This window comes from Heterodontus francisci, chromosome 42 (genome assembly GCF_036365525.1).
Source record: "Heterodontus francisci isolate sHetFra1 chromosome 42, sHetFra1.hap1, whole genome shotgun sequence".
Lineage (NCBI taxonomy): Eukaryota > Metazoa > Chordata > Chondrichthyes > Heterodontiformes > Heterodontidae > Heterodontus > Heterodontus francisci.
The window spans coordinates 9,248,176-9,268,948 of NC_090412.1; the positions used below are offsets into that span (position 1 = coordinate 9,248,176).

Below are 20,773 nucleotides of genomic sequence, written 5' to 3' on the forward strand. Positions count from 1 at the left end.
CGCTTCATTTCAGGGTAATTACACTGCGTGTTTGCAGCTTGTTTATTGGAAAGAAACGGGGGAGCGAGGCGAAACTTACAAGGCTCGCATTGTGTCAATTACACAAGCCCTTTGAAATCAACAAGAAACTAACGCTAAAGTCACACAACAGCCCGGGATGATGCAAAAAGTAAAAAATATTCCAACGGTACTGAGCAATAATTAGGTTCATTTATCAAAGTTCTAGGCACAATTTCTGCTTTGGCTGCAAAGCACACAATGCGCTATTAAAGTTAAAGTTAGTCCAGTGGACACAATCTGGAGCAGTTACAATGTAACACAGGCCTGCTGATACAGTAACCCAATGCAAAAAGCTAATTCAACGCCAGCATTTGCTCATTAACTTTCTTTTTTTTTGCCAGCATTCACCGTACCTGCGTTTCTCTTGTAGCTCTCAGCAGGTCCGGCCACCGAGGGGAGGAGGAAGCTGCAGCAATTCTGCGTTCTTTTAATATATTATATTAAAAGCCTGCAAACGCCACCTCTCTGTAAGCCTACACGGCTCCATAAGACGCCATAGCCAGAGAATTGCTACATTCAGCCCAGACGTGGCGCCAACCATTCAGAGGCAAAAAGCAAGGGGGTGGATAATTATAGAGAGAGGGGGAAAAGATGAAAAGGTGGGTTTCCAAGAGATGTAGCTGATGGTAGACATCCTGTCACACTAATAGGAGCTGACAGGGGAGATGATGTCTGTTGTAATGAGAATAGGAAGTGCGCAGAGATCCCCATTTCCCCCCAGCAGCTGATGGTTGGGTCTGAATTGTATCCCTCACGGATATGTATCAGAATGCTGCAAGAGCTGAGACAGTCAGAGCCTGGGCGGGCGGCGATGGTTGCAGAGTTGTGCTGGGTTAATGCAGTATTTTGTTATTGGATTGGTGTGGGTAACACCTGCAATGCTCGCTCTGTGCAGGATGAAGGGCGATACGAAGAGTTTTAAAGCCATCTTCGTGTGATGCACCTCATTTAAAAAGGGTAGAGGTTGTGGGCGGTCATTGAGTTCTTGTGGATTGCAACCTTGGCTTCTTGTCTCTTTACTAATAGAGTTGTCACCTTGTCCAGTCTGGCAAGTTTCCAAGCAGAACCCGCCCAGTTCACAAATTCCGGCAATTAATGCGTGATTTGGGTACCTGTCCAATACAAATCTATCGGTGTAACTTTTCTTAGCGCTGCTCCCGCGTTTCCATGCTTGTTGCCAACTCCAGCATTCTCGCCTCTGAATCAGAGGGTCATGGGTGGAAATCCCTCTCCGAGACTTGCATTCAGTCTCAGCTGACACTCCCAGTGCAGCACTGTCGCAAATGCCGTTTTTTTGATGAACGGTTAAGCCACCCACCCTGTCTGACCCCTCAAGTGGAAATAAAAGACCCCAAGGCACTATTTTAAGAGTAGGAGTTCTGAAGAAGGGTCACTGGTTAGTATCCTGGCTAACATTTACCCCTCAACCAATATCAATACAACAGAAAGTGCTGGAAATACTCAGCAGGTCTGGCAGCATCTGTGGAGAGAGAAGCAGAGTTAATGTTTCAGGTCTGTGACCTTTCACCAGAACTGGCAAAGGTTAGGTTTTAAGCAAGGGAGGGGAAATGGGGGGGAAGAGAACAAAGGGGAAGGTATTTGATAGGGCAGAGGGTGATTAAATAACAAAGCTGTCCTGGGACAAAGGCAAAGTGTGTGTTAATGCTTGTGGTGAAAGACAAAGCATTAGTCCCGAGAGAGTGTTAATAGTGGAATAATGAGCAGCCCTGACTGCATGAAAAGCGGGCATATGGTTAAAAAATAAAATATTAAACAAAGGCCAGTCATGCTCTGAAGTTATTGAACTCACTGTTCAGTCCTGAAGGCTGTAGAGTGCCTAATTGAAAGATCAGGTGCTGCTCTTTGAGATTGTGTTGATGTTTACTGGAACACTGGGGGAAGACAAAGACAGAAATGTTGACATGATAGTTGGGGGGGTATGTTGAAATGGCAAACAAACAGCAGCTCGGGGTCATGCTTTCGGACCGAACGGAGGTGTTCAGCAAAGCGATCACCCAATCTGCGTTTGGTCTCCCCAATGTAGAGGAGACCACATTGTAAACAGCAAAGTTTTCTTTGGCCTCCTTGTCTCGAGAGACAATGGGTAAGCGCCTGGAGGTGGTCAGTGGTTTGTGAAGCAGTGCCTGGAGTAGCTATAAAGACCAATTCTAGAGTGACAGGCTCTTCCACAGGTGCTGCAGATAAAATTGGTTGTCGGGGCTGTTACACAGTTGGCTCTCTCCTTGCACGTCTGTCTTTTTTCCTGCCAACTGCTAAGTCTCTTCGACTCGCCACTCCTTAGCCCCGCCTCAGTATACTTAATTGAAAGAAGTACAAGCAAATCATTGCTTCACCTGAAAGGAGCGTTTGGGGCCTTGGATATGAGGAGAGAGGAGGTAAATGGGCAGGTATTGCACCTCCTGCAATTGCATGGGAAGGTGCCGTGGGAAGGGAATGAGGTGTCAGTGGTAATGGAGGAGTGGACCAGAATGTCGCGGAGGGAACGATCCCTTCGGACTGCTGACAGGGGAAGGGAGGGGAAGATGCATTTGGTAGTGGCATCACGCTGGAGGTGGCGGAGAATGATCCTTTGGATATGGAGGCTGGTAGGGTGGAAAGTGAAGACAAGGGGAACCCTGTCGCGGTTCTGGGAAGGAGGGGAAGGCGTGAGGGCAGAAGTGTGGGAAATGGGCCGGACACGGGCCATGGGCCCCGTCAACTACAGTGGGGGGAATCCTCCGTTAAGGAAAAAGGAAGACATGTCAGAGGTGCTGTTGTGGAAGGTTGCATCATCAGAGCAGATGTGTCAGAGACGGAGAAACTGGGAGAATGGAATGGAGTCCTTACAATAGGCAGGTGTGAAGAAGTGTAGTTGAGGTAGCTGTGGGAGTCGGTGGGCTCACAATGAATATTAATAGAGATGGAGATAGAGAAGTCAAGGAAGGGAAGTGTTGGAGATAGACCATGTGAAGGTGAGAGAAGGGTGGAAATTGAAATTAAAGTTGATAAAGTTTTCCAATTCGGGGCGGGTGCAGGAAACGGCACCGAAATAGTCATCAATGTCCCGGAAAAAGAGTTGGGGAGGGGGCCTGAGTAGGACTGGAACAAGGAATGTTCGACATATCCCACAAAAAGACAGGCATAACTAGGACCCATGCAGGTACCCATCGCAACACCTTGTACTTGAAGGAAGTGAGTGGAGTTGAAGGAGAAGTTGTTCAATGTGAGAACAAGTTCAGCAAGGCAGAGGAGGGTGGTGGTGGATGGGGACTGGTTGGGCCTCTGTTCAAGGAAGAAGCGGAGAGCACTCAAACTGTCCTGGTGGGGGAATGGAAGTGTTGGGAGATTGGACGTCCATAGTGAAGAGGAGGCGGTTAGGGCCAGGAAACTGGAAATTGTCAAAATGATGTGGGCATCAAAAGAGTCACGGATGTAGGTGGGAAGAGGCTGGAGCAGGGGAGAAAAGATAAAGTCAAGATAGGAAGAAATAAGTTCAGTGGGGCAGGAACAGGCTGAAACGATGGGTCTGTCAGGACAGTCCTGTTTGTGGATTTTCGGAAGGAGGTAGAAGCGGGTTGTCCGGGACTGTGGGTCTATGAGGTTGGAAGCTGTAGAGGGAAGATCTCCAGAGGAGATGAGGTCAGTGACAGTCCTGTAGACAGTAGCTTGATGTTTGGTGGTGGGGTCATGGTCCAGGGGGAAGTAGGAAGAAGTGTCTGAGAGTTGGCGCTGAGCCTCTGCAAGGTAGAGGTCGGTACGCCAGACAACAACAGCACCACCCTTGTCTGCAGGTTTGATCACAATGTCAGGCTTAGACCTGAGAGAACAGAGTGCAGCAAGTTCAGAGGGAAACAGGTTAGAGTGAGTGAGGGGAGCAGAGAAATTACCTCCATGACACCCTGTCCACTCCTCCATTACCCCGACCCTTTCCCCTGCAATCGCAGGAGGTGTAATACCTGCCCTTTTACCTCCTCTCTCCTCACTATCCCAGGCCCAAACATTCCTTCGAGGTGAAGCAGTGATTTACTTGTACTTTCAATTTAGCGTACTGTATTCGCTGCTCACAATATGGTCTCCTCTACATTGGGGAGACCAAACGCAGATTCGGTGACTACTTTACTGAACACCTCCACTCAGTCTGAAAGCATGACCCCGAGCTTCCGGTTGCTTGCCATTTCAACACTCCTCCCTGCTCTTATGCCAACATTTCTGCCTTTGGTCTGCTCCAGTGTTCCAGTGAGCATCAACGCAAGCTCGAGGAGCAGCACCTGATCTTTCGATTAGACGCACTACAGCCTTGTAGACTGAATATTGAGTTCAATAACTTCAGAGCATGACTGGCCTTTTATTAATATTTTATTTTTTAACCATGTGCCTGCTTTTCATGCAGTCAGAGCTGCTCATTATTCCACTATTAACACTCTCTCTGTCTTTCACCACAAGCATTAACACACGCTTTGCCTTTGTCCCAGGACAGCTTTGTTATTTAATCTCTCTTGCCCTATCAAACACCTTTCCCTTTGTTCACTCCCCCACCCCTCTCCCCTTCACTTGCTTAAAACCTCATTCTTTTCTAACCTTTGCCAGTTCTGGTGAAAGGTCACAGATCTGAAACATTAACTCTGCTTCTCTCTCCACAGATGTTGCCAGACCTGCTGAGTATTTCCAGCACTTTTTGTTTTGTTTCAGATCCCCAGCATCAGCAGTATTTTGCTTTTATCAATAAAACTGATTATTTGGTGGTTTATCTCATTGCTCTTTGTGGGACCTTGCTGTGTACAAATTGGTTGCCATGATGACTATACTACAAAAGGTATTTGGCTGAACAACACTTTTTGGACATCCTGTGGTCGTGAAAGGGACTGTATATTTCGTCACTGAGCCATAATCGCAGATCTCCCTATCCAACAGCATGGTGGGAGTACTGTTCAAGATGGTGGCCCACAACTAACCTCTTCAGCACAACTAGGAACAGGCATTAGATACTGGTCTAACCAGCAAGCCACATCTTTAAAATTAATGTTAACAAATAAATGCAAAGTCTTTCTTTATTACACGTTTCTTATTTTTGACCTGTGAGATAGTGACCTCTACAGCATTCCAGACTTCCCAAAGGGGAAATGCAAAAATGTCTGGTCATCAACTTCCCCTCAATAATCTGTTGTGAGCTGGATATGAAGCAGGCAGGTTCATGAGATTAGCAGAAGAACCAACCATTCAGCTTCATGAAAAAATTGTAAATGTGTGGGTCTGAATCTGGGGCTTTCCACAGGGTGGAAACTCGTGAGAGTTTCACTGTTCGATTCAAATAGTGAACCTCATTGCACTGTCGGGTTTCATTTCCTTTTAAGTGGGCCTAGGCTATTTAGGCATACACTGTTCTCTATCGCAGAAAGAAAAACTGGTATTTATATAGCACTTTGCACAACTATTGGATGCCCCGAAGTGCTTCACAGCCCAATGTGAAGCTACACTTTTGAAGTGTAGTCAATGCAAAGTTGTCCATTTTGACAGGAAGAATAAAAAAGAAGCATATCACCTAAATGATGAGAGATTGCGGAGCTCTGAGATGCAGAGGGATCTAGGTATCCTAGTGCATGAATCGCCAAAGGTTAGTATGCAGTTATAGCACATAATTAGCAAAGCTAATAGAATGTTATTGTTTATCGTGAGGAGAATTGAATACAAAAGTAGGGAGGTTATGCTTCAGCTACACAGGGCATTGGTGAGACCACATCTGGAGTACTGTGTACAGTACTGGTCTCCTTATTTAAGGAAGGATGTAAATGCATTGGAAGCAGTTCAGAGAAGGTTTACTAGACTGACACCTGGAATGGGTGGGCTATATTCTGAGGAAAGGTTGGATAGGCTAGGCTTGTATCCGCTGGAATTTAAAGGACTAAGAGGTGACTTGATTGGAACATATAAGATCCTGATGGGCCTTGACAGGGTGGATGTGGAAAGGATGTTTCCCCTTGTGGGAGAATCTAGAACTAGGGGTCACTGTTTAAAAATAAGGGGTCGCCCATTTAAGACAGAGATGAGGAGAATTTTTTTCTCTCAGAGGGTCGTGAGTCTTTGGAACTCTCTCCCTCAAAAGGCAGTGGAAGCAGAGTCTTTGAATATGTTTAAGGCAGAGGTATATAGATTTTTGACAAGCAAGGGGTGAAAGGTTATCGGGGGTAGGTGGAAATGTGAAATTAGTTCAGCCACGACCTTATTGAATGGTGGAGCAGGCTCGAGTGGCCTACTTGTATGTTCATATAATTACCAGATAATCTCTTTTTATGGTGTTGGTTTAAGGATAAATATTGGCCAGGACACTGGGGATTACTCCCCTGCCCTTCTTCGAAATAGCACCATGGGAACTTTTACCTCCACCTGAGAGGGTAGACAGGGCCTTGGTTTAACATCTCATCCAAAAGACAGCACCTCTGACTGTGCAGCACTCAGTCAGTACACCACTGGAGTGTAGAGACCAATGTTTGGTAGCTCTGTGTCCACCAGAGCAAACTACAAGCCATTCCCCTGCCCTTCAATTTAAGGAGGGGCCCCTCTGATAAAATAACATGATATTTTTTAATTTTGCAAAATTAGTATTCAATTTTTTAATACAGCTGTTGTTAATTTTTGACTAACAATACAACAGCAGCAACAATTTGTAGATCTATGGCACCTTTAATGTAATAAAATGTCCCCGAGCGATTCACAGGACCACATTACCCAACAAAATTTGACACCAAGCCACAAAAAGACATATTAGAGCAAATGACAAGATAGGTTTTAAGGAGCTCTTAAAGGAGGAAAGAGAGGTGACAAGTTTTAGGGAGGGAATTTCAGAGCTTAGAGTGTTGGCAGTTGAAGGTACAGCTACATATTGTGGAGCGATTAAAATTGAAGATGCTCAAGAGGCCATACTTAGATATGTGCAGATGTCTTGGAGGAGACTATAGAGATAGGGAGAGGCAATGCCATGGAGGGATTTGAAAACGATGATGAGAATTTTAAAATCAAGAATTTGTTTAAATGGGAGCCAATGAAAGTCAGTGAGCATAAGGGCAATGGATGAATGGGACTTGGACAGCAGAATTTTGGATGACCTCAAGCTTACATGACCTTAAGCGAGGCCGGACAAAAGTGAATTAGAATAGACAAGTGTAGAGGTAACAAAAGCAACAATGAGGGTTTCAGAAGCAGATGAGCTGAGGCAGAGGTGGAGTAGGGCGATGTTGCAGAAGTGGATATAGGCAGTCTTACTGATGGTGTGGATATGTGGTTAGAAGATCATCTTCGGGTCACATAGGACACCAAAGTTGCAACCTGTCTGGCTCAGCCTCAGAGAGGGAGAGGGATGGAATCAGTGGCTAAGACACAAAGTTTGTGGCAGGGATCTAAAACGATAGCTTATTCAGTTGTAGGAAAGGTCTGCTCATGCAGTACTGGATGTCAGACAAGCAGTGTAACAATTTAGAGATAGTGAAGGGATTGAGAGAGGAGGTGGTGAGATAGAGCTGGGTGTTGTCAGCTTCATGTGGAAATTGACACTGCATTTTCAGATGATGTTGCTGAGGGCCACATATTGATGAGAAATAGGAGAGTCCAAGGATAGATCCTTGTGGGACACCAGGGATAACGGTGCAGGAAAAGGGAAGAGAAGCCATTGCTTGTGATTCTCTAGCTACGTCTGAACAGATAAGAATGAAACCAAATGAGTGCAGTCCCACCCAGCTGGACAACAGTGGAGAGGTGTTGGAGGAGGATGGTGTAGTCAAAGGCTGCAGACAGGTCGAGAAGGACAAGAAGGGATAGTTTACCTTTGTCACAGTGTCATAAGATGTCATTTGTGACTTTGATAAGAGTTTTGGTACTGTGGTATAGGGAAACCTGATTGGAGAAATTCAAATATGACATTCTGGGAAAGATGGTACAAATTTGTGAGATGACAGCAAGTTGAATGACTTTATATAGTTTATTCTTGGATACAGAATGAACAAGTGACAACGACATCAATAAAGTGATATAAATAGTGATTGCATATAATTGTGCCTGGTAACATCCTTCACCCTTGGTCACCCAAAAGTGTCAGTCATGATTACTCTTGACATACTTTAACCTGTAAGTATCTATACCTCCCTTCAATGACCTAGTTTCATTTCACTTAATATTTTTTGGTTCTATTTTCATACTTAGCTCAATTTGAAACTTCAACACTGAATGCTGAATTTATCATAGCTTCAGGGGGGAAATGTCCTTATTAACAAATTCATCCCAATCTCGTGTAAGGACATAAAGAATTCAAGATAAATAGCTTGTAATTGGATCCTTAAAGCTTAATATGAACTCACCTAAGAGACTTTGCAGGCCTCTGGGAGGTGGCACACATTCATTTTGCATTGCAACGGAGCTGGAATTAAGCTTACCTCAGATCACAAAATAGGTAAGGGAGAGGAAAGCTATTCAGCCCATCTTCTTTCAGTCATATAGAATGACATTATAGTTGCCCTCCTTCCAATTGTAGCATTCAACTGTTTATTAAATGATTGACTTTGACGTTTCTTCTCATCAAGTGGGACAAGGAAGCACAATTTTGGGAATGAATAAGACAGCACGTTTTGAGTCAGAGCTTTCAATCCGTTCTGACGAACGGTCTCATTTGAAATATTGGCGTGTCTTTCTCTTTCGGATGCTGATTGACCTGTTCATTTCCAGCATTTTCTATTTTTATTTTCAATTCCCAGCATTCGCCGTTCTTCCTTACATCAATCCCTTTGGGCTGCTGTGTGTGATAAATGTGTAGTTTATATAGTAAAGAGCAATTATACAGTTACAGACTGGTGGGTTATGTGATCCCAGCTCACTGGATGTATTATCACTTTGATAAAACTGTGGCTGCAGGGTCATGTACCTCAGCTTTGCAACACATCGGCTGCCAATTTGGATTTTTAAATTATTCTTACATGATATATTTACACAATTTGAAATTTGGCAGTGAATAGACATAAATTTAGAACAGCACTGTACCCAATAAAATGACTGTGCAGCGCTATTCTCAACAATAAGCTTCAATTTTGTTGCTGCTGTAAGGGATAAGAGGTAGATTAGATGCATTGAGGCCAAAGGTGCAGGAGAATAGAATGGTAAGAATGAGATTAATCAAGATGAAATTGGGATGCAAAGCAAAAGGGAAACTGAAGATAGAGGCAAATACTTGACCAGGAGATAGAGTATCAAGAGAAGGAGTAGGAGAGAGGATGGTGAGAAGGAGATTTGTACTCTGTTCAGACCCCATCGCGAGTTTGTGAAATGTTGACAGTAGTGATATTCTCCCTAAAGAATGGCCTGAAATAAACCCATGGTATACCATTACGTTTGATATCATTAACTTAATATTTGCTATTTCATAACAAAAACAGAAGATATATTTAGTTATTGTCTAGTTCAGCACATAAGAACATAAGCAGTACATATGCAACAATGCAACTCTTGGCTAATGTAACAGACAGCCTACATCCTAATATTACTATCACTGCAGAATTATCTTAGCAATTAAATGATACTTGTGGTTGTCAAGAGTGTAATTGAAACAGCAAAGTCGAAAATAACTTTCACAATCACTTCCAAAAGTAAAGAACATATGATGTGCCCTATATTTTTATTATAAAAGGGTAGTTACTTCAATTTGATTCAGTGCATTCAAAATTACCTCCCTTTTACCTGGCAGCATCTGGACATTTCATTCTTGCTCAGTGTTCAATGTGGCATCGGAAATGGATTCACACAATGTGGGTGACATACTTTCCATTTTCACTAATTTTAGAAAATGGTTACAATAATTCAAAACTTCTATTCAAGCAAATTATAATTAAGCTGCATAAAATACAATTCTCCCTTATATTTCATCTTTAAAGTAGCAAAATGGTCAAAGGCCCTTCACAGGAAAGAGGTAGTGGAGGAGTGGAAGGAAATGGACACCAAGTAGAAGAATGAGAAGAAGTTGACTGAAGTCCTAGAACCATAGAAAAATTATGGCACAGAAGGAGGTCATTCAGGCCATTGGGTCTGTGAGGCTGAGAAAAACTAGCTGCTCCATCTAATCCCACCTTCCAGCACCTGGTCCATAGCCTTGCAGGTTACAGCACCTCAGGTGCATGTCCAGGTACCTTTTAAACGAGTTGAGGGTTTCTGCCTCCACCACCATTCCTGGCAGTGAATTTCAGACACCCACCACCCTCTGGGTGAAAAGGTTTTTCCTCATGTCTCCTCTAATCCTTCTACCAATCACCTTAAATCTGCGCCCCTGGTAATTGACCTCTCTGCTAGGGGAAACAGGTCCTTCCTGTCTACCCTATCTAGGCCTCTCATAATTTTGTACACCTTAATTAAGTCACCCCTCAGCCTCTTCTGTTCCAAGGAAAACAACACCAGCCAATCCAATCTTTCCTCATAGCTGCAACTTTCAAGCCCTGGCAACATTCTTATAAATCTCCTCTGTACTCTCTCCAGAGCAATTATGTCCTTCCTGTAATGTGGTAACCAGAACTGTACGCAATACTCCAGCTGTGGCCTAACCAGCATTTTATACAGTTCTAGCATTACATCCCTGATTTGTATTCTATACCTCAGCCAATAAAGGAAAGCATTCCATATGCCTTCTTCACTACTCTATCTACCTGTCCTGCTACCTTCAGAGACCTGTGGACATGCACTCCAAGGTTTCTCACTTCTTCTACCCCTCTCAATATTCTCTCATTTATTGTGTATTCCCTTGCTTTGTTTGCCCTCCCTAGATGTATTACCTCACACTTCTCTGGATTGAATTCCATTTGCCACTTTTCCGCCCACTCAACTGAACTATTAATATCTTTCTGGAGTCTACAGCTATCCTCTTCACGATCAACTACATGACCAATTTTTGTGTCATCAGCAAATTTCCCAATCATGCCTCCCACATTTAAGTCCAAATCATTAATATATACCACAAACAGCAAGGGATCCAACACTGAGCCCTGTGGAATGCCACTGGAAACTGCTTTCCATTCGCAAAAGCATCTGTCAACTACTACCCTTTGTTTCCTGTCACTGAGCCAATTTTGGATCCAACCTGCCACATTCCCCTGTATCCCATGGGCTTTCATTTTACTGACCAGTCTGCCATGTGGGACCTTGTCAAATGCCTTACTAAAATCCATGTAGACCTCATACACTGCACTTCCCTCATCAATCCTCCTTATTACTTCCTCAAAAAACTCAATCAAGTTAGTAAGACATGACCTTCCCTTAACAAATCCATACTGACTATTACTGATTAAAATCCGTGCCTTTCTGATTAAATAAGTAGGTTTTGAGGAGGGTTTTGAAGGTGGGAAGGGATGGAGGAACTAAGCCAGAGAGTGTTGGAGTGCTTGTCCCTGACTACTGGAGACTCCGCCAATGATGGTGGAGCAGAGAGGAAGGGGAAATACACAGTTGCAGAGCCTGACTTGTAAACAAGAGGAGAATTTTTGAAGTTAATGCTTTAGGGGACAGTTGAGGTCAGTAAGGAAAGAAGTGACTGGTGAGTGGGATAGGATATGACAGACAAGTTTTGAACAGCTTGCACTTTATATAAGATGTATTGAGTTCGAAAGACTTTTAGAGGCATTGAGGCAGGTGCAGTGAGGTTTGCAATGTCAATAGGGTTTAGGTAAAGGCAGAAATGATGTCCATGGCCATTTTCTCTGTCACTCCATGTTTGAACCTCTCCAATTTGGTTTCCATCCCTACCACAGCATCAAAACAGCCGAAGACACCATTGGCATCTTTTGTGACCATGGTGCATTATCACTCTGTCTTCCTTGACCTCTCTGCAGCCTTTGATACAGTCGACCACACCATCATCTTTCAATGCTTGTCCATCTCAGTGGACTGTCCTCGTATGGTTCCACTAATAACTACCTGATTGCAGCCGAAGAATCTCCAGCAATGGCTTCCCTTTCTGCATAGATCATACCGTTACTTTCAGAGTCCCCAAGGATCTGTCCTTGACCCCTACTCCTTCTCATCTGCATGCTGGCCCTTGGCAACATCTGTAGACATGATTGGCTTCTACAAGTCTGCTCACAACACTCAGCTCTACCTCCCCACCAGCTCTCCAGACCCATCTACCGCCGTTGTGTTGTCAGTCTGATGGTCCAATATGCAGTCATTGCAATTTCCTCTAATTAAATATTGGGAAGACTGAAGACATCTTTTCCAGCCCCAGCTACAAAATCTGTACCCTCCTCATTGTATTTCCCTCCCCAGCCATTGTTGCAAGTTGAATTAGCTTGTTCACAATCTTGCTGCCCTATTCAACTCTGAGCTGACCATCAGAGCCCATATACTCTCCATTACAAAGATCACCAACTTCCATCTCTGTAAAATCCCCCACCTCTGTCCATGTCTCAGCCCATATGGTGCTGAAACCCTCATCCATGTCTTTCCTCCATATTTCACTACTCTAATGAAATTCTGACCAGCCTCCTACCCTCTGTAAAGTTCAACTTATCCAAAAATTTGCGACACCATCCTATCCCTCAATACATCCTGCTCACCCATTTATCCCTGTCCTGCATTGGCTCCCAGTTCCTCCAATTTAAACTTCTTATCCTCATTGTTTAAATCCATCTATGGCCTTGCCCATTGCTATCTGTAGCCTCCACTAGCCTTACACCCATTCCTTCATCACTCCCTGACTCTGACCTTTTGTGCTTCCTTCCCTCCTTTCATCCCACTATTGGGGGCTCTGTCTTCAACAGTTTAGGCCTCACATGCTGGCATTCCTCCTAAATCCATCTGTCTCTCCACCTCCCTTTCCTCCTTTAAGGCCTCGTACAACCCACCTCTTTGACCAAGTTTTTGGTCACTCCTCCTAATAGTCCATTCTTTGGTTTGGCATCCATTTTTGCTTGATTACGCCTCTGAAAGCACTGTGGGACTTTTCTCTATGTTAAAAGTGCTATATCTTCCTTGGCCTCCTTATCTCGAGAGACAATGGGTAAACGCCTGGAGGTGGTCAGTGGTGTGTGGAGCAGCGCCTGGAGTGGCTATAAAGGCCAATTCTATAGTGACAGGCTCTTCCACAGGTGCTGCAGAAAAATTTGTTTGTCGGGGCTGTTACACAGTTGGCTCTCCCCTTGCGCTTCTGTTTTTTTTCCTGCCAACTGCTAAGTCTCTTCGACTCGCCACACTTTAGCCCCGCCTTTATGGCTGCCCGCCAGCTCTGGCGAACGCTGGCAACTGACTCCCACGACTTGTGATCAATGTCACAGGACTTCATGTCGCGTTTGCAGACGTCTTTACAGTGGAGACATGGACGGCCGGTGGGTCTGATACCAGTGGCGAGCTCGCTGTACAATGTGTCCTTGGGGATCCTGCCAACTTCCATGCGGCTCACATGGCCAAGCCATCTCAAGCGCCGCTGACTCAGTAGTGTGTATAAGCTGGGGGTGTTGGCCGCCTCGAGGACTTCTGTGTTGGAGATACGGTCCTGCCACCTGATGCCAAGTATTCTCCGGAGGCAGCGAAGATGGAATGAATTGAGACGTCGCTCTTGGCTGACATACGTTGTCCAGGCCTCGCTGCCATAGAGCAAGGTACTGAGGACACAGGCTTGATATATAAATATAAATGCAAGTTATTGTTATTGCTGTTGGACAGTGTTATGGAGGTAGAAATAGGTACTTCTGCTGTTGGGTGGGTTGTTGGTTTGAAATAGGGCTCATAGCAGTGGGGGCCCGAATATCTTTTGAGTAGTGAGTAGAAATTTCAGTGAAAATGTTCCTGATGACCATATTTAAAGTCTACATGAAATTACAACAGTCACATGACTGGTACATCAATGGTTCACCAGGGCTTTCAGATTATAAAATCTCTTTGGACGTGCACTGAAATTAAAATGTTTGGTTTCAGAATGGCTCATTAGATAAAGGTGTAATACTGAGCCTTATGGACCATCATGGGACCAGTTTCAACTCCTGTTCTAGGCTGAATCAGTTCCTCTGAGCAAAGTCAACAGTTGGCATGGTATAACTGGTAATTCAATGCCAGGCAGAGGAATGATTAGCTAGGGTTTCTGCTCTTAGTCACCATTTGTGACAATGCAAGAAAGTACATTTGTTGGGTGTCAGATAAGGACATAATTGAGTTAGGCTATACCCTGACATCTCCTGTTCCCGACACAGTTGAACAGCCTCCTGGCACTCGATACCTGGGCTCATAGGTATTTAAATGAGGCATCATTGGGTTTCTGGTGGCCATAGAACTTTTTGGTGCCAGCTGTGGCTCAATGAGTAACACTCTTGCCTCTGAGTCAGAGGGTTGTGTGTTCAGGTCTCACTCGAAGAGACTTCAGCACATAATCTAGGCTGACACTCCAGTGCAGTACTGAGAAAGTGCTGCACTGTCAGAGGTGCCATTTTTTGGATGAGTTGTTCAACCGAGGCCTTGTCTGCTCTCTCAGGTAGGTGTAAACAATCCTATGGTGCTATTGCAAAGAACAGAAAGGGAATTCTCCCTGGTGTCCTGGCCAATATTTATCCGCCAACGAGCATCAGTAAAATGGATTACAGTGCTGTTGGTTGGGATCTTGCTGTGCAGCAATTAGCTGTCACATTTTCTACATTACAATAGTGACTGCATTTCACAAGTACTTCATTGGCTGTAAAGCAGTTTGGGATGTCCTGGAGTCATGAAAGCCAGTATATAAATGCAAATTCAATCTTTCTTTCTCCAGCCAGTAGCTTGGAAAACTGGGGGGAGCAGGGGCGGAATAGTGGGTGGTGGTGAGTATATAAGTGTCGATTGAAATGATTTGATCTTAACAATTTCTATGGTAACGCCATTATGTCAAAGCATACAGCCAGAGATATATGTGAACTTAATACCTTATGTAAGAAAGTGCTGTGCCAAGGAATGTTCAAGGAATGAGGATAGCAGTAAAACTTATCATCGGCCTTCTAAAACAAAAGGACACCTTTCAAATGTTGACGAAGTAATGGAGCAGTTTTGCATCTATTAGTACCATATTGAGTTTCTGATCTGGCTCTTATTAGCATGCTGTAATCTAATTTTCCCTTTGGGATTACATTTCTTAGGACAAGAAACTAATTGGAAACTGTGGACTATTATGTGCTTTGTGCATCAAGGCAACATGAGTGAAATTAGCATCGCATTGTCGCATCTTTTGTTATGTTTAGTAATTCATGTGACCCAAGGGATCGTTTGCAGAGTTTCATTCATCTGTACTTGCATTCACAAAATAAACAGTATGATTTTTTAAAAAAACGAATGCTGTGTCCACTTGTGCAAAAAGGTCTCAGGATAGCCATCAAGTACATGCTTGAAAATCGAGATGTCCCACTGAAAACTAAACAGCACCTGCATCTCCTTGAGGACGCTCCCTGAAACTTACCTCTTCAGCCAAGATTTTGGTCACCTAACCTATGTGGCTCGGTGTCAAATTTTGTTTCATAACGCTCCTCTGAAGTACCATGGGATGTTTTTAGGTGTCAGTCGTGACTTAGTGGGTAGCACTCTCACCCCTGAGTCAGAAAATTCCGGGCTCAAGTCCCACACCATGACTTGAGCACAAAAATCAAGGCTGACACTCCACAGCAGTACTGAGAGAGTGCTGCACTGTTGGAGGTGCTGCCTTTCAGATGAGATGTTGAACTGAGACCCGGTCTGCCCTCTCAGGTGAACGTAAAAGATCCCATGGCACCATTTTGAAGAAGAACAGGGGAGTTATCCTCGGTGTCCTGGCCAATGTTTATCCCTCAATCAACATCACAAAAACAGAACATCTGGTCATTATCACAGTGCTGTTTGTGGGAGCTTGCTGTGTGCAAATTGGCTGCTACGTTTCCTTCATTACAACAGTGACTACACTTCAAAAGTACGTCATTGGCTTTGGTGCACTTTGGGCATCCTGAGGTTGTGGAAGGCACTATATAAATGCAATTTCTTCCTTTATGTGAAGTGTTTTGAAAAGTGGTTGAGCGATTGTGACCTAAATGATGCAAGAGAGCTGGGCCCTCTCGCTTACCTGAAGAGAATAAATGAAGCTTGATGAAGATAGCGGGTTTTTAACACAAAACTCCAAATGGCTTAATATTTAAAGTAAATCAGTCAGTCCTCCCACAGCTCGCTCATGGTGTGAATTCATTAGAATCTTTTCTTTTTGTGGCACAAATGATAAATGAGATTTGACTTTTGCTGATAGCAGTCATTAACGGATCGGGTCAGATTGTCAGCCGTGCTTTTCTCAGGGAATAATGTCACACATCTTGCTACTGCTCCCCGATGTAGAATCATAGAATGAAACAGCACAGAAGGAGGCCATTCAGCCCATCTTAGCTGTGCTGGCTCTTTGAAAGAGCTATCCAATTAATTGAACTTACTCCTGCTCTGTCCCCATTGCCCTGCGAATCTAGGAGTTGCGCCTGTGTTTTGAGTATCTATTATTTTTCTTACCACAGAGCAAGCCTCTTCCATTTCATTGAGAAGCCAAATATCTATTTTTATGAAATCTAATTTTAAAAAATCCCTCCTATGTTGATATTTCCGGCTTCCTGTGTATTTTTGGCCAGTATTAACAAGCTGTCCGATGATGATGTAATCTGGACTGTATGTGGGAAAACTTATTTTCCCCTCCCCCAAAGGCTGTGCAGAAAATGCATTAAAAATAATAATTAATTGATGCAAGGAAGTGGATATTGGAGTCTTGTTCAGTGTGCGCAGAAATTACTTTGGGGGTCCTGGAGAGTTCCTTTAATTACTACAATTTGGCCTTCCGTCTCGTAAAGACTTTCTTTGACCATCAAAAGATGATCAGCCTTGTCAAAAGTCCTTTTGTTTCCAATGAGAATAATGCCTGCTTTCTAATTGGCATTTTCCAACCAGTCCCACGGTGTTTAGTTGCATTTTTTGTTGTTGCGCTTTTTAGCGTGTTTGTTTCCTTGAGTTGTACTTTATTTCTTCGATAATTGTCAAATGCAGAAGGTGGGGTAAGGGGGGGGTGGTAGAGAAAAAGAAATCACAAACGTTCTTTTATCCCTTTGGTGTTTGGTCAACAAGCTTTGAATAATCCATTCGCTGCTTACTCGACTGTTGGGCTTTTTATGGAGAAGCTAATTTATAGGTGTGACTTTTCCCTGTAGGTTTCAGAATTGCCCTTATATATTCATTTATGCTTTCCCGCATTCCTTGTTTTACATTTGAAAGGAACAGTTCAGGTTGAAAATATATTTATCGTGCTCCCCAGTAATGGGCATTAGATGTGGAGCTGAATAATGTGTCCCTTCGGTGGTTAGTAAGCACTGGGCCGAACAAGAGGCAGAATTGTGCCCGAGGCAGAAAGTGAAAATAGGTTACAAGACAGAAAAAGCAATTTTAATACCATGACTAAAGGTTTGTGTGCTGAAAAATGGGATGGCACACTGCCCACAACCTCTCAATATTAGTGAAAATGATGTTTTGTACAGAATACAATATAAACTTTAGGAATTAAAAAGTAGTTAAATAGTAGGAACAGTATTTATACATGTTTTGGGTGCCCCCATCACAACCTGCATTTATGTAGTGCCTTTAACATAGTAAAATATCCCATGGCATTTCACAGGAGCGTTTATCAAACAAAATTTGTCACCAAGCCACATCAAGAACTACTAAGAGGTAGATTTTGAGGAGCATCTGCCAAAGACTTGCAGATTGCTAGGTAAATTGGCCATTATAAATTGCCCCTAGTATAGGTAGGTGGTAGGGAAATATAGGGACAGGTGGGGATGTGGTAGGAATATGGAATTAGTGTAGGGTTAGTATAAATGGGTGGTTGATGGTCGGCACAGACTCGGTGGGCCGAAGGGCCTGTTTCAGTGCTGTATCTCTAAACTAAACTAAACTAAGCCTATTAAGAGGAGACAGTGGCGTAGTGTAATAGCACTAGACTTGTAATCCAGAGGCTCAGACTTATGCCCTGGGGACATATGTTTGAATCCCACCATGGCAGCTGGCAGAATTTAAATACAATTAATTAATAAAAATCTGGAATTGAAAGCTAGTCTCAGTAATGGTACCATGAAACTATCATCGATTGTTGTAAAATCCCAACTGGTTCACGAATGTCCTTTAGGGAAAGAAATCTGCTGTCCTTACCTGGTCTGGCCTACATGTGACTCCGGATCCACAGCAATGTGGTTGACTCTGAAATGGCCTAGCATGCCACTCAGTTCAAGTGCAATCAGGGATGGGCAGGAAATGGTGGCCTTGCCAGTGACACTTATATCCCATGAAAAGAATAAAAAAATCGACTAAATATAATTCTCCTAAATGAATTATTTGAGCTCCTGTGTTGTTTTTGCTGTTTTATTAATAGAACGATTATTTAACACTGTAATCAGCTTGTTGGTATCTCTGATTATGTATAGATTTTTTACCCCTTTGGAAAACATCCTTATTTATAAGGAAGTGCCATGTTTGAAATGAAGAAAGACTTTAAATTCACATCCTTAGCACATCCCAAAGCACCTCACAACTAGTGGCATCCAAGTCATTATACCACAGGCCTTTTATAAATTTATAATTTATACCCCAAAGGAACTATCGGTTACTTTTTCTGGCCTCTTGTGCATCCTGATTTTGATTGCTCCACAATTGATGGCAGTGCCTGCGGCTGCCTAGACCCTATACTCTGGAATTCCCTCTCTAAACCTCTTGGCCTCTCTACCTCATTATTCTCATGTAAATTGTTCCTTAAAGCATACCTCTTTGACCAAGCTTTTGGTCACCTGTCCTAATATCTCCTTATGAACAGAAATTGTCAAATTGCATTCCTGTTAAGTGACTTGGGACATTTTATTATGTTAAAGGTGTTACATAAATGCAAATTGTTGTTGTAGACAGAGAAATCTAGAAAAATAAAATCGATTAAATACAAGGTGGTGGGAGGAGGTGGATTAAGAAATAACCTTACTGGAACAATAATATCTTCAAAGAGTGGATTTGATACACTTGCCTTAACGTTTTAAATCATACTTTTCAATTCAATTTAATGGAAATATACTTAAGCTATCCTAAGCTATCTGGTTATTACATATAATCTCATTAAAAGCTCCCAAGAGATTTTAATGTAATTGTTGCAGAGTGCATTTTTGCTTACAGATATATGTTAAACTTTTAGCTGTTTTTGTTCAGATTTTGAATGGTTCAGTGGATTTCTTTGATAAATGTAAGTTGTTATTAAGGGCACAATATTAATCTTTCACCTTTTGGGGTTTAAGTTTGGATTCAAACCTCAAAACTTTCCTTTCTTGGATGGTTTTTAAGTCTTTAATAAAATGAGTAAGAAAGATTTACATTACTACAATGGTTTATCATGTTTCTTAGAAATATCTCAAAGTGCTTCGTATATACACTGAATACTTTGAAGTTGTTACAACCGAGGTGGGAAGAGCGCACTGTCTTTTCTAATTCCACTTCTCCACGGGTCACAACATATATTTAAATGTTTACCCAGTTTACGATACGGTCAATCGTATACTCTACTCTTTATCCCAGAATAAAATACACCAGCCAGGTTTCTTTAATAAACAACAAAATGAGCAGTTTATTATAAAACAAGACTTATCCAGTAACAAAGCAACACACAGATTGAAATAGGAAAGTTCCCTTTTTTTAAATATTCCCTCCCCCCCCATACGCACACATACTGACACACACACACTGGTTAAAAAGAGAAAAAAAAATTTCTCTACAGAGCTCTTTTACAAAAAAAAAATTATACTTTAGCCAAATACTTGTTCATTCTTGAAGAAAACGGATGAGATATTGTGTGTCCAATAATGACATACAGTCTGGCATCGGGTACACGTAGATGGGTCACTGGGATCTGTTCTGAAGCAGTTCTTTTCAGGCAGTGTCGAGAATTAATCTGGCAAGATTTCCAGGAGCTCCTCAGGAGAAACACGACATCAGGGGTTTTAGCTCCCACACATTCGATACGCAGCGTTTCAAAGAGACAGGAGGAAGGAGGCAAGATAGGTTGCTTCTCTCTTGGCAGGTTGTTGGCCAACTAACTCAAGACAGTCCACAACACAACCAGAAAGTCAAAACAATATCCCAAAAGCGACCTCCTGACCATCATAAATCTTGACATGTCACTTCTCTTGTAAACATCTTCCCCAAGTCACCAAGGTTTCTGTTGTTTATTGATCTTAAGGCATGTGACTTCCAGTAAAGGTTGTTTTCAAACCAGATCTTTCAGTGACCCTTGTAAAAAAACACATCCATGGAATCTTTTTAGTTTTAAGCACAAGTCCTCAAAAAAAATTTATTGGAAGCACTTTCATCATAAAGTGCAGTGATGTTGTGTTGGAAAACATGGTAAATACTATTGAACAGCAAAGACCCACAAACAGCAACGTGATGAATGATCAATTAGTCTATTTCTGTGGTGTTGGCTGACAGCAACATTACCCCATTCCTTAGGAGATATTAGTCCACTGTACAGTTGTGTCCTGACCTAGATTTATTCCTCAAACAATATCACAAACAGATTAATTGGACATTTATCTCACTATAGTTTGCAGGGTTTTGCTGTGTCCAGAATTGTCTGTTATGTTTGCCTATATTAAGACCATGACTACACTTCAAAACTACATCATTGGCTGTGGTTATAATTTTGGTTATGCTACTGGAC

General features: G+C 42.8%; 1 protein-coding gene and 1 long non-coding RNA gene across 10 annotated transcripts in view; one reads left to right on the plus strand and one right to left on the minus strand.

Moving 5' to 3' along the window:
* Positions 1 to 590, minus strand: part of ndst2a (N-deacetylase/N-sulfotransferase (heparan glucosaminyl) 2a) — a 480,630-nt gene extending 480,040 nt beyond the window's left edge. For 7 of the 9 annotated variants that reach the window (XM_068020517.1, XM_068020510.1, XM_068020513.1 and 4 more), the window contains exon 1: positions 414 to 589. The gene's annotated coding sequence lies outside the window, so the exon portion shown is untranslated. Of the gene's footprint in view, positions 1 to 413 lie in introns of all 9 variants that reach the window. The other 2 variants (XM_068020521.1, XM_068020523.1) reach the window with 1 other exon arrangement.
* Positions 591 to 5,455: 4,865 nt separating this feature from the next.
* Positions 5,456 to 20,773, plus strand: part of LOC137355318 (uncharacterized) — a 39,075-nt gene continuing 23,757 nt past the window's right edge. The window contains exon 1 of the long non-coding RNA XR_010970904.1: positions 5,456 to 5,671. This is a non-coding gene — a long non-coding RNA (uncharacterized lncRNA). The remainder of the gene's footprint in view (positions 5,672 to 20,773) is intronic.